A 15,678-nucleotide genomic window follows, 5' to 3' on the forward strand; every position below is an offset into this window, starting at 1 on the left:
TGTTCACTAGCTGCATGTGGTTATTCAGCACTTAATATATGACTATTGGAACTAGAGAACTGCATGTTTAATCATATTTAATTCTAAATAATATACAGTTAAATCTTACGTGTCACCAGAACCTATTGCATTGGACAATGCAACTCTAGATATTTACCTGTATAATAACAATTATATATATATATATATAACAATTATATATATATATATATAAACAATACATATCATCTGTGTGTGTGTATGTGTATGTATGGATATCTATATCTAGATCTGTATCTAGATATATGTAGATATATAGATATATATATATATAGTTCCTCAACTCTTCTGTACCTCTTCATCCTCAAAACAAAGACACAGATGTTGGCAGAAAAAAATGTAACATTCTGATCTGCTCTGAAAAACTTAAGTGAAAAACTGATCAACAGCCCCAGATCCTGCTATGTAGGCAGACAAGGACACCAGGTTCTCTGACACCAGGTTGTGTTGAGGTCAAATGCTACTCTCAGCAGTGATTGAACACAGCAGGGATACTGACCCAGTCACATTCCTGCAAGATACAAGATGCCTCTGAATGGTGACTTGACTTGTGGAGATACCACTGGCCCGAAACAAATCTTAGACCTGTGCTACTGTTAAGAATCTACCTATCAACTCCCCTTTATTTCTCTCCTTCACAGGAGTCAGACCTGTATCTTTTTTTTTTTTTTAAGATTTTATTTATTTGACAGAGAGAGATCACAAGTAGGCAGAGAGGCAGGCAGAGAGAGAGGGAGGAAGCAGGCTCCCTGCTGAGCAGAGAGCCCAATGCGGGACTCGATCCCAGGACCCTGAGATCATAATCTGAGCCGAAAACAGCGGCTTAACCCACTGAGCCACCCAGGTTCCCAGTCAGACCTGTATCTTAATCTGACTATTCTGTCTACTCTTCCAGGTCTCTCCCCTATTTTCTTCAGAGGCATTTCCCTGTTGTAAATCTCTTGCCCATCTAATCACCATCTTGGCAAATGCTACTCAGAGGACTGATCTAATACACAGTTTTTGTCATTTTTTAATGAAATATTATAAAATTATTTTTCAAGGTTAAATGGTAGTCAACAAATCTCCACAGAAATAGACAGTAGGTAACATATAATGAGTAATTGAAAGTTAAAAAAAATTTAAATGTTTTCAAATCAATGATATACAATCCTGAGATAAGAAATCTAATCTCCATGGATATTTTTGGTCATTTTTCTCCTACTAAATCTCTCACATCTGACTGCACATTAGATGTGAAAAAGTCACAATTCAAACAAATATAAGTCCCTGCTTTGGCTCAGTTGAAAAGTTTAAAACAAAAAAAATCCTGATCAATAAAACCAGGGTGATTTTATCACCCAAGGGTTAAATGCCAACATTTGGAGACATTTTGAGTGTCAGATCTAGGATGGTACTACTGGCATCTCAGTGGTAGAAGTTAGAGATTCTATTAAACACCCCTATAATGCACAGAACAGATTCCTCACAACAAAGAATTGTTCCACCCAAAATGTTAATAGTGCAAAAGTGGGAAATCATGATTTAGAACAATTTCACTAAATTTGAGAATGTCTGTGAATCAAAAAATTAAAGGGGGGAGCATGCCTGAGCATCTCAGTCGGAGAAGTGTTCAACTTCTAATTTCAGCTCAGGTCATGATCTCAGGGTTGTGAGATCAAGCTCCCCCATCTGTGGAGCCTGCTTGAGATACTCTCTCCACTGCCCTCTGCCCCTCCCCGTCACCCTATTCACTTTTTCTCTCTCTCTAAAAAAAAAAAAAAAGTCTGTGAATGATCCTATCAGATTATGTCCATTCATTTAAACCTGCTTATGATATAACTATTGTTAGCCCTGTACACACAAAAAAACTCATATTATTCTTAATGATTGAGTTTAGCACCCTTCAAATTCATAGAGCTGTTTCAACAAATACACATACACATACACATGCACACACATACACAGATCAGAAAAAGAAAGGGAACCATCCTGGGTTAGGTTAGAACCTGCGAGAACTTTTGAAATTATACTATAAATTATGCTGTATATAAGAGTTGTCACAATTGGATTGAACATAAACCCAAACACATACATAGTATAATATGGATATAAAATAGTCATCAGCTTAAAGAATTTTCCACAAAGCAAGAATACCAGGCCCAAGAGGGAGCCATTAATAAACTACAGTACCAGGCCCAAGAGGGAGCCATTAATAAACTACAGTGTAATTAGCTACCTTTAGAGATGGCAAAAGGGTGCACGAAGATGAGTTGGCCTTTGGACACCAACATTATCTTCACAGGCTAGCAATAGCCATTGGGCAGTTTGGGTCTAGGAACTTGCAGTGGGTCTAAGAAATGCCTTTTTTTTTTTTTGTCTGGGAGATGTGTGGAGCAAGATGTATTATCTAATGTCATAACCTTCCCCTATATCATCATTGAAACAAGATCAAAATTCAACCCTTGGACACATATCTTACCAGGTCCTCAAATAGATTTGAGAGATATATGATAAAATGGCAGATATTTGTTAAAATAGGAATAAACTATTAGATTCATTAAAACTTTACCCAGAAAAGGATTATAATATTATGTGTTTTCCTCTGATCTCTCTTTTCTCCTCCTCCTTTTCCTATCCCTCTCCCTCTTCCCTCCAGGAATTTTGAGATATTAAGAAGTACACACACAAAATAGTTTAAAAATGTAAAATTTTACCCTTGTGTATTTGTATAATATATGTATTATACTAGCATACTATGTAGTGATTAATATTCAAGAAATGCTATCAGAATTATGAGAAAGAAACAGTAAATATGTGTTTCAATGATTGGAGAGATCAAATGGAATATACTATATTGAAATTAGACTATAGGGAGTTAAATTTGGATATCTCTACACATTTTTACCAATAAAAAAGGAAAGAAGACTGAGAATAATGGGTAAGGTTAATATGAAATGTGGGGCATAAGAGAAACCTTAATCTAAAATAAACTGGAAAAGTATGAGTAACTTTGATTTGTTTGACATCTCAAAAGCAAGTAGGGGATGACTTAAAATTTAACTAAAAGTCCAATGGGTCATAGAGATTCCAACATAATTTATCTATTCCTCTAGTGAGATATTTGTGAAGGCCTTCTCAGAGACTGGGACATTTATTTTCAATGTATTTTTTTTAACAACTCAATATTATGACCAAAATTTACTGTATCCCAAAAAGCAGCAACTGATAAATTAACATTGAATTCTTAAACATATACCATCAAAAAATACTGTAATGAGAAATGACACATCTTGTCTAATGGTCAGCTTTCCCTTTCATGAGACTCCTAGTGATGGGCAGATTCAGGACCTATGAATCTATTTAAAAATAATTGCTAAAATTTCTGATATTTCATAATTCAGAAGAATATACATATTGTAAATATAACAGGTCTAAATCTGGATCCTTCTGTTATTAGATTTTTTTAGCATTTTCAATAGCTTCAAGTTGAATAAACATTAAATATTCATCCTTTTTACTTAAAAACAATAATTTTAATAGTTTAACTTAATATGAATTAATTGACCATCATTTGTCATATGATTGAATTCGCTTTTTATCTCCTTCTTTTTAGAACAATAAAAAGGGATTTTGAAATATTTTGGTAAGTTGTGTTAAAGAATATATTAGTGGGGTACCTGGGTGTCTCAATCAGTTAAGTGTTCAACTCTTGAATTCAGTGAGGTCATAATCTCAGGGTCATGAGATGGAGCCCTGCAGTGGGCTCTGTGCTCAATGGGAGTCTCCTTGACATTCTCTCCTTCACCTTTTCGCTCTGCCCCTTCCCCATGCTCTTTTTCTCTCAAATAAATCTGAAAAAAAAAAAGAATATATTAGAAAGACTTTAACCTAATAAATACCTAAATATTTTATCTATATGGAATGAGAAAAATTTTCATTAATCTACAATATATCATTTACTCTCATTACAATTACTTAAAGTTGGTGTACCTGGGTGGCTCAGTGGGTTAAAGCCTCTGTCTTCGGCTCAGGTCATGATCCCTGGTTCGTGGGATCAAGCCCCGCATTGGGCTCTCTGGTCAGCAGGGAGCCTGCTTCCTCCCCTCTTTCTGCCTGCTTCTCTGCCCGCTTGTGATCTCTGTCACAATAAATAAAATCTTAAAAAAAAAAAAAAAAGAAAACAATTACTTAAAGTTACTTAACAACTAAATGGCCCATGCTTATTTTTAATTGGTATGCTTTGTAAAACTAAAAACTTTGTAAAACTAAAAACAAATTCATTTGAGTTCTGCAAGACTATAGGATTGACCAATTCTCTTTCTTAATGAAGAGCACTCTCCTATTGCTTAAAGATGATAAATAAGCCTCTTCTTCTTCCAAATAACCTGTTCCTGTCCATAATTATCTACCACAATGCCTTTCCTTTCCATTCAATAAATGACTATGGCTAATGCCTAATATAACCCATCCAGGACATAATAGTCTTGATAACATAATCCTAAAACCATGTCCCAAAGAAGCTACAGAACTTAGATAGAGTAAACCTACAGGAGCTGAGAGCATATGCATGGGAATGTGTTATGAAATTACTTGATCAGATGGAGTGGTACAAAATGTTGGATTAGAGAGTGTTTATTTGGATCAAGTCACCTGAGATACAGGATTTAACACTCTAGAAAGAAAGACAAACCAGGAGGAGTTACAAATCCACTATGAAAGCCCCTAGACATATGGAAAAACTGAAGGTCCTCACCAAATGTAGAAGAAATGCCAGAATCATTGGGGCATATAGTAGGGGAAGGAATTCAAAAGCTTCAAGATGTGAACATATTTGAATAGAAACGTTATGTAAGAGCAGAAATCTCACTGGAGAACTATATTTGACAAAAAGACCTGGAAAATGCCTACTTACCAAAGCAAGGCAGAAGACTGCTATAAAAGCAGCAAAATTGTCATTGAGAACTTAATCTGTTGGTCAGGCCTGCCAGAGAAGATGCTATTGCAGAACTGGATCCAGTTGCCACAATGATGAAAATAAAAACTGATAAAAATAAAGGTCTTTTAGAGGCAAGGGAGACAAATATTTTAATATATAGTAACCTCAAAGAGGCAGCTAGGGGAGGCTTGATCTTCAGAGAAATATGGATATGGTTAACATAGAATGATGCCTTTAAGGACAAAATAGAAGGCAGATAGGAAAGGAAGCTCAATCAAAGAAAATCAAGAGTAGATCTTCAGGAGTTTGAAAAACGTTAAGTTGGGACAGGGGGTGGCTTGGTGGCTCAGTCAGTTAAATGTCTGCCTTCAGCTCAGATCATGTACTATGTCAGGTTGCTTTCTTGCTCATAAGGGAATCTGCTTCTCCCTTTCCTTCTGCTCTTCCCCTTAGCTCATGCTTGCTCTCTCTCTCTCATTCTCTTTTGGCCTCTTAAATAATAAATTAAAAAAAAAAAAAAAAAAAGTAGGGCAGGTTCCCAGGACCTTGGCCTGTGGGGTAAGAGAAATGATAGTGTAGAAGACCAAGTGGAATCATCTATTATTGGTCTTCCTTGGCCAAGATCATAAATAAAAACAAATTGATATCTCTACCTATGAAACTAAAAAGAGCAGTGGTCCCCACCTATTTATTTCACCTCTCTGACTCATGAAAAAATAAGACAGATCTTGCAACCCTGATATTATGACCTAAGCTGAAATCAAGAATCAGATGCTTTTTTTTTTTTAACAGATTTTATTTATTTATTTGACAGAGATCACAAGTAGGCAGAGAGGCAGGCAGAGACAGAGAGAGGGGGAAGCAGGCTCCTTGCTGAGCAGAGAGCCAGATGTGGGGCTCAATCCCAGGACCCTGGGATCATGACTTGAGCTGAAGGCAGAGGCTTTGACCCACTGAGCCACACCCAGGTGCCCAAGAGTCAGATGCTTAACTGACTGAGCTACCCAGGTACCACACTCTAGTTTCCTTTCATTCTGTGCTTTAGGCCAAATAATTTTTACTGACCTATTTTCAGGTCTCTCTGACTTTGTCTGAAATGCCGTTAATCCTATCTACACTACAGATTTCTCAATTCAGTTGCAGTTTTCATTTCTAGAATTTTCATTTAATCATTTTGTATACTCCAGTCCTCTGGTGAAATTCTATATCTTGTTATCTATTTTCTTGAACATATTATTCATAGTTATGTTAATGTCCAAGTCCAGTTACTCCATTATCTGAAACACCTTTGATCCATTTCTATTGCCTGTTTCTCTTCCCTTTTTAATCTGATAATTTTAAAATGAATAGCAGAGATTTTATAAGCAAAAATGTTAAGGTTGATGGATGATTTGCCATCCTAGGAAAAGATTCATCTTATTATCTTCCAGGAAACTAGAGTTTGGTCAGATCACTGCAGTATAATTGTAGTCTGAAATGATCCAAACGTCTATAAACCTCTGTTGTGACCTTTGGTCCACCTCATGTTTATATCATTTCCTAGGCTCCCAACTGAGATTGGAATGGTCATAGGGTCCCTTCTCTTGGTAGATCTCGAGGTTTTTGTTTTAGTTTTTGTTTTTTGTCCGGTCTCCCCAGAATTTGGTAGACTGATAAATATTCTGAGAAGTTGCTTAGCCATATTTTAGGCTTCTCAATCTCTAGTTCTGCATAGTTGAAACAATGAAGTGTTAGGCTGATTTAATAAGCTTGTCTGTGATTTCGGCTCCTCAAGATTTGACTGCCTTGGCAGTTCTCCAATGCCTTCAAACACAGTTCATTTCCATGTTTACTGTGGCTTTCTAATTGGTCTTGGTGAGAGTGTTAATCTGTTATAAACTACTCCATCATAACCCTAACTGAAATTACCTAAAGTGCTAAAAAATCTGGGGGTAAGAAAACATGACTCACCATGACAGCTCTATGAGGTAGTTATATGGCACTTATTCTTGTTCCCTTTAACTCCATATTCTTCTATTCCTCTAAATCGATTTACCTGAAACATAAATCTAAATATAGAATTTACCTATTAAAAATATTCCAATGAATATCTGCCATGTATGTCAGAGTAATTTTATCTACTGGATGTCCATAACACTTAAGGTATCTTAAAGCTTATCGATATTTTATAAAATTTTTGAAATATTAATAAAATTGACTTTACTAAATGCTAATTTAATCTTTATAATAAGATATAATCTTCTCAATAAGCCAACAGCAACTCAATAAATGTCATATAATTTTACGTAAATTGTATTTATTACAGAATGTGAGAGCATTTTACTCTTTTCAAAAGTAAGCTTAACGGCATCAAAGTAACTGAGAACTCCTGACTTTTAAACAGTGTCATTATGATCTGTTCTTTGCCCATTATACAATTTTTTGTGCTTCACTACCCTTATTTCTCTAGCCCCAATACACCGTGACATATCTGAAATTACCTGTACATACCTAAACATTGCCATTATTCTTTTCTATTTAAAATGTCTTTATTGTTTTTATTTTTCTAGAATATAAATAAATGTCACCTTCTGTCCATTAGCAGAATATCAATTATTTCAACTCTTCCTCAGTCATTCCCTTCATTTAGTTTCTATTACATGTTATATATACTTCTGGTATCTATAAAATCACATCAAATTTATTTGTTTACACATTTTTTTCAGTATATTTGCTTTAAGCTCCTGGATATCAAGGATCATGTCTCATTTGTCTTTTTGTCTGTAGTAAGTAGCAAAAGACATGACAGAGTATATACTTAATAAATGCATGCTTTAATTAAAATAGAATTTAAATAAGTTTTGAGGAATAGGTAGGATTTATACAGACTTCAATAAAGAGGAAAGTATTCATACAAGAGGAAAAGGAGCAGCCAACTGCAGGTGCATTTGTAAACAAAAAAGATTTTCTTGTTTGACTGAAATCCAGTATAGCTCTAAGGGCAAGTGTAGTTAATAAGGTCAAAAATACATGTTGGAAAATTTACCACAGGTTTTAAAGGTAATACAGAGGAATTTTGAGGATTATATGGTTGACCAGTAAATATTTCTAAAGAAGGAATAATATAACTAGACTCTTGGCTCTAGGAGTATTTATATGGTGTAGTTAATCATGTAGGGAACATCAGTGCCCTTAACAAGGACAGATGTGATAGGGATGAGAGTAAGAGACTAGAATAGAAAGGATTAAGTGAATGAACTTGTGGCAATCACAAGAGAAACACTTTAAACACTACTTTCTAACATAGAATTTTGGCATGGTTGAATACTGATCATCACTATGTATTGGATTTATGCTGGAATTTACTGTCAATAGTATTATACTTGTTATCTATGCTATAAGACTATATATTATGATAAATTTAGCCTAGTGGTTTCTAGAACAAACCTAAGGTACAGTACATTACATTTATAGGACTCCTTATTTTATTTTCTAACAACTAATGTTATACAGGGATCCCAGAATTTGAGAGAAAATCAAATTACTCTCTGTTATCAAGAATAATATGAATGTATTTTCCTTATTTTAATTTTCAGAATTTTTTCTCATTTTGCTCATTTTGTGTGTGTGTGTGTGTGTGTGTGTGTGTGTGTTAGTCTGCTTGAGCTGCCATAACATAATACTATTGATTCTGTGGCTTAAACTACAAAAATTTATTTTCTTACAGTTCTAGAGTCTGGAGAATCCAAGGTCAAGGTGCTAGCTAATGTTCCTGGTGAGAGCACTCTTTCTCTTTCTGGTTTGAAGATAGAGAAGGACTTACTGCTGTGTCCTCACATGACAGAGAGAGAAAGGGAAAAGGCATGCTATCTGGTATCTTCTCTTATAAGGGCACTAAGCCAATTATCAAGACCCCACCCTTTAAGAGCTCAGCTAAACTTAATTATCTCCCAAAGGCATCATGTCCAAACATCAAACATCGTCACATTGGGTAATAGGGCTTCAACATATGAGTGGAGGGTGCAGAATTCAGTACATACTTGTGTGTTAGTGTGAGTGTATCTATAAAATGCATCAAAACTATTTGTTTTATTTATGTATTTACAAATTACACATGTACTTTTTTGCGCGTGTGTGTGTATGTAAGTTTTTCTTCCTTGTCCATGTATCCCATTATGTCCGAGATGGCACCCCAACTTGCCGGACTTTTCTTCCCCAGTTTGGTAAATTGTTAGATGGAAGAGAGCTCTCCCAGGAGACCAGACACTGTCTCTGCAGCATTGCAAAGTTACAGGGAGGGGACTGCAATTACTCAGGTGCTCAGGCCTCTGAAAGCTGAGGTTAGGGTGTGAGATTGCTGGGGTAGAGGGGCTGTCATCTGTTCTCTGTAAGTTCTTTGGCTTTGATTCCATTAGCAGCTTTTTAAATGCCAGCATATTGTGGTTTTAAGGTTTAATTAAGGGGATTAACATAACAAATCCAGGAAAAAGATAAACATATCACATAGCTTTGGGTTTACCACTAGAACATAAAAATAATTAAGATAATTTGATTTTCTGCCTTTGGCAGTATTTTTTCCAGATATAGGCTAAACAATCCACACAAAAAACAGTGAGAAAAGTCCAGGCTTAACCATATGCTCAGTATAAAGACTACCAAAACACATTTGAATTTGTGTTGATCAGTGCTTTTAATTTTTAGCAATCACAAAAATATATTAAATCACTAAATGTAGTAAACAATAATAACAAATGTTTTCCTTGTCATTGGTTTAGCTGAGAATTTTCCTGTATATGAAGACGCTTTAAACTCTGTTAAAGTTTTATGTTTTAAAACAAAATTTATCCCTACTATTTCATGTTGATAGTAAAAATACATAGTGAGAATAGGATGAAGCAATATCTGTGCTATCAGTGTAAAGGCTTGTGCTAGCAGTGCTAAAGGCTTGCTTGAGGAAGGGGAGGGAAAAACGTCTGTAGGAGCAATTTACATTTTCAAAACTTGTCTGTTAGGTCAAAGTGCTTCTGTAACTCACAAATGAATTCCAATGTGCAGTATACTATCCGAAGTTTTTGCCAGATAAGCAAGCCACATATCAGGAGGTGATCCAAGCTTTAGAGGCATATATTTTTCTCACCAATAATCTAGGTATTTTCTCATCCAATGTCTCACATAATCCTAGCATCACTTTGTGAGAGAAGAAAAGTTAAAACTAAACCACTTTCCAACTTCAATTTATTTGGTTTATTGGTTTATCATTTTCATTTAGAAACATAAATAATAGATGTAGTTTTTCATTTGACTATAGGTCACAGCTCAGGTACATATGGTGGGTAGGAAAACTTTCATACTTAATTTTGCTATAAATTCAGAAAAGCAAACAGAAGACAGTGTTTTAAAAATTAAAAAACAAATAATATATAACATGATCACACTTCCTTTTCTCAACTTCATGGCCACTAAATCAGTCAATTAACATGCCTCATGACTTTCTCATATATCTCTGCTTGAATAAGTATATTTTGAATTATTTTAAAACTCACTGTGTTGTGTGAGATTATTGTTAGATGGCAGTGAGGGGCAGTTTTGCTATTCTCTCTGGCATAATTTAAAAAGCAGATGAAAAAAGAAATAGGGAGACACATTTAAAAAAATTGCATGAAAAATAATAAATCAGAGTGTGGAGTTAAGTTATATATAGTTGAAGATTTTCCTCAACCCCAGTTGACAGGAAAGGGACATACTGAAACCTCAAACAACTATACAGCTGTCTGTGCATTTAGATTGTTCTGTATTTTTCAAACTAACACTATATGCAATACTGCCTGGGAGACAATAGTTCACAGTTGGAGCTAAGATTTTGCAAATCATTTATCTTATAATAAAATGTTTTCTGTCTGGGATCACAACAGTAAGAATAAATAAGAGAGGTTGGTCATCTGTAGGAATCTTTCCAGTGGCTGTTCTCAGATACACTTTTAAAAATCCATGGATGATGAAATGCCTCTTCTTGACTCATCAGGAAAAAAATCAATCTAAAATACTCTTAATGTTGACATCAGAATTATAGCACTGTGAGTCATTCCTTTTTTCTTTCCCTTTGATTTACAACTAATTGTACATCCATAACTGGGGGAGGAGGGGAGCATGTCTGCACAACATATCAGGACACCCAAGAGATCCACCCATCTTTGCCCCTAAAAGTGTGTTTTGAAGCACCAAGGGAGCACAAAGAGGGAAGTGGTTACAGAACCAGCAAGGGCAAAGGAGGTGATAGCAAAGAAGGCAGTGGCAGTAAGCCAGCATGATCTTTCTCATAGAGGAGGTGAAAGTGGAAGGCAGTGAATGGGGTTCTATCCAACATCATGCTACTGTTTAGAGAGATCAGTTGCTCTCTCTGAGGAGACTGCTATGTCTAGGGCAAAAGAAAGGAAAGGGAAATTAGCAAAGAGAACTGAATGAAGGACAGCATCTCTACTGTCTTCTACAGAAAGCAAGAAGGCTGCCCACAGACCTCTGGGACCTTTCCACTTGAGGATCCCCCCTACTGGGCCATGAATACACCCTGGAAGTATGAAGTGCTAAGTATATCACCACCACTACCACTCCACTCCACCTTGCTGCACACCTTTTCTTTTACCTTTTACCTTTTTTTTTTTTTAATGCCTGCTCTTCCCCACCTTAGCCAAGAGTCAACTTGAGAGTGACCAAAAATTGTGCTTTAGTGCTACCTTATGTGAAGCAAAAGGAACACTTTTAGCTACCATCCTGTTAAACTGTTAGTACCAAAATAAGCCAATGTTCATAGCATCAATGGCCACACTTGCCAAACTATGGAAAATGCCAAGATGCCTATCAACAGATGAATGAAAAAAGAGGATATGGTCCATATATACAATGGAGTATTATGCCTCCATCAGAAAGGATGAATACCCAACTTTTGTATCAACATGAACAGGACTGGAGGAGATTATGCTTAGTGAAATAAGTCAAGCAGAGAGAGTTTATTATCATATGGTTTCACTTACTTGTGGAGAATAAGGAATAACACTGAGGACATTGGGAGATGGAGAGGAGAAGTGAGTTCGGGGAAATGAGATGTGGAGATGAAACAGTAGAGTCTGTGGACCCTGAGAAACAACCTGAGGGTTTTGGAGGAGAAGGGGGTAAAGGCTTGGCAGGGTCTGGTGGTGGGTATTAAGGAGGGCATGCATTGCATGGAGCACTTGGTGTGATGCATAAACAATGAATCTTGGAACACTGAAAAAATGAAAATTAAGTTAAGAAAAAAATATATAACTAACCCAGAAGATAGCAGAAGACCTAGATATTACTCAGAGATGACATCTTGTTTCTTATTGGCCAAAAAGCTAATAAATAAAAAAGAAATTCTAAAAAAAAAAAAAAAGTTGTTCATTCACTACCTTAAATGTGAGGACACGGGCACTTTCCATTGAACACCACAAACAATCATGGTACTGCAATATCACAAAAAGAAAATGACAACATTCTAGCAACTGAACCAAAAGATGTAGAATATTACAATCTGAATGATAGAGAACTGAAAATAACTATTATGAAGAAATTCAATGAGGTACAAGAAAACCCAAAAAGGCCATACAATGATCTCATGAATAAAATTAGTGAAGATAAGGAGTACTTCACCAAATGAACTAAAATCTAAAAAAGAACCAAACAGAAATTCTGGAGCTGAAGAACTTGGTAAATGAGATGAAGAATGCATTTAGAATGCACTGAAAAAACAAACCAACCAACAAACAAACAAAACAGCAGATCACATGGAAGAGAGACTTAGTGAGCTAGAAGATAGGAATCTAGAAAAAATTCAAGTTGAAGAAGAGAGAGAACTAAAATTTTTAAAAAGTAAGGAAACACTACGAGAACTATCAGAGTCCATTATAAAAGCCAGCATAAGAATAATGTGTATTCCAAAAGAGAAAGGAGGGAGTTTATATAAAAAAAGAATAGCTGAGAACTTTCTAAACCAGGAAAAGGATATACAAGTCCAGGAAAGCTGACAAAACATTATTATCGGGATGCAAAAAGATATTCTCCATAATACATTATAATAAAACTATCAAATGCCAACTATAAAGAATTTTAAAGAAAACTCGGGGAAGACAGTAAACCATAAAAATATCTCCAAGGGCTATCTGCAGATTTCTTAACAGAAACTATAGGCCAGGAGAGACTGGAATAGCGTATTCACAATATTTAAAGATAAAAACTACCAGCCAAGAATATTATATCCAGCAAAGTTATTCTTTGGATATGAAGGAGAAATAAAGGCTTTCCCAAACAAAACCTTAGGAAGTTCACCATCATTAGACCTGCCTTGCAGAAATATTAAAAGGAGCTGTTCAAGAAAAAATGAACAACAAAAGTACACAAAACTCTGACTGAGGTGATAAATATTCATAGTTAAAATAATATAACTCTTTTCTTAGAATAGTGTACTAAACTCTTTTTTTTTTTTAAGATTTTATTTATTTGACAGAGGCAGGTAGAGAGAGTTGGGTGGGGGAAGCAGGCTCCCCTGCTAAGCAGAATGCCCCATGCAGGGCTCGATCCCAGGACCCTGGGATCATCACGGGAGCCAAAGGCAGAGGACTTAACCCACTGAACCACCCAGGCGCCTCAAATAGTGTACTAAACTCTTAACCATAGCATAAAAGTTTAAAAGAAGTATTAAAAATAATTATAGCAACTGCAACTTGATAATGAAATCACAACATTAAATAAGTTGTGACATTAAAAATATAAAAGAGGAAGATTAAAAGGATAGAAACTTTATAAGTGAATCAAGATAAATTGCAATTGTTAGGAAAAGGACTGTATTATCTATGAGTTGTTTTATGTAAGTAAACCTTATGGTAACCTAAAGGCAAAAAACCTATAGCAGATACAAACTTAAAAAAAGGGGAGATGGAGCAAATCATCATGGAAAACCATCAACATATAAAGGTAGACAGAAATGAAAGAGAAAAGAAAGAATGGAGAGATAAAATAAGCAGAAGACAAATGATAAAATGGCAGTAGTACATCCTTACATATCAATAATCACCCTAAATATAAATGGGTTGAAGTTACCAATCAAAAGACACAGAGTGACTGCATGGATAAAAAAATAAAACCCAACTATTTGCTGCCTACAGGAGACTCATTTCAAATCTAAAGGCATACGCATAGGCTCAAAGTGAATGGGTAGATGATATTCCAAGCAAATGGAAATGTAAAGAAGGTGGTGACAGGTACATCAGACAAAATAGACTTGAAGCTAGAAGTTGTAATAGGAGACACAGGCCATTATATAATGATAGAGGAGTCAATACATCAAGAAAATAAAACAACCATAAATACATATGTTAAAACCTGAGCACTAAAATATATTAAGCAATTACAGATGTTAAGGAAAAAAAGAAACAATATAATAATCGTAGGGTACTTCAGTACCCCCTATCAGCAATGGATAGATCCTCCAGCAGAAAATCAACAAGGAAATCTATTTTTTAAAGGATTTTATTTATTTATTTGACCAAGAGAGAGAGCGAGAGAGAGGGAAAACAAGTGGGGGGAGTGGAAGAGGGAGAAGCAGGCTTCCTGCCAAGCAGGGAGCCTGACATGGGGCTTGATCCCAGGACCTTGGGATCATGACCTGAGCCAAAGGCAGATGCTTAATGACTGAGCCACCCAGGTGCCCTTTAACATGGAAATCTTGAATTGAACCATACTTTAGGGAAAAAAAATGAATTTATTAGACTTAATCAGAGCATTTCACCCCCCTCCCCATAAAAAGAACAGAATACACACTCTTTGCAAGTACACATGGAAGATTCTCTAGGACAGATCATATGATATGTCACACACAAAAACCTTTGCTAATTTAAGAACAGTGAAAATCGTACTATCTTCTCTGACCACAGTGGTATAAAATTAGAAATCTATAATAAGGAAAATAATAGCATCTACAAATATATGGAAAGTAAACACATACTTCTAAACAACCATCAGGTTAAATAAAAATCAAAAGGAAAATAAAAAATTATCTAAAAACAAATTAAAATGAGAACACAGCATATAAAATCTTGTGGGAGGGATGCCTGGGTGGCTCAGTTGGTTAAGGCGCTGCCGTTAGCTCAGGTCATGATCCCAGGGTTGAGACTGAGTCCCGCATCGGGCTCCTTGCTTGGCAGAAAACCTGCTTCTCTCTCCACCTCTGCCTGCCACTCTGCCTGCTTTGTGCTTGCTCTCTCTCTCTGACAAATAAGTAAATAAAATATTTAAAATCTTGTGAGATGCAATAAAAGCATTTCTAAAAGGAAAGTTTATAGCAATAAATACATTTTATATTAAGAAAACAGAAAGATCTAAAATAAATTAACTTACTTTACATTTCAAAAAATTAGAAAAAGAACAAACTGAGCCCAAAGTTAGCAGGAGGAAAGAAACACTAAGGATCTACAGTTGGAAGTCTAGTTTGCCATTCTATTTAGGATAACTCATGGTTGAAATAAAAATTAGGGTGTCAGCCAGGCTGAGTTGTCCTCTGGAATCTCCTGGGAAAAATCTGTTCACAAATCATTCTTGATGACAGAATTCATTTCTTTGCAATTATTCAATTCAAATCCCATTTTCTTGCTGGCAGGAGGCTGAAGGTCATTCTCATTTCCTAGAGGCCATTTTTGGTCCCCTTCTTCATTGTCCCCTCAATCTGAAGGCCT

The sequence above is a fragment of the Mustela putorius genome, unplaced genomic scaffold, assembly GCF_011764305.1.
Source record: "Mustela putorius furo isolate JIRA1106 unplaced genomic scaffold, ASM1176430v1.1 tig00000083_pilon_pilon_pilon, whole genome shotgun sequence".
Classification (NCBI taxonomy): Eukaryota; Metazoa; Chordata; class Mammalia; order Carnivora; family Mustelidae; genus Mustela; species Mustela putorius.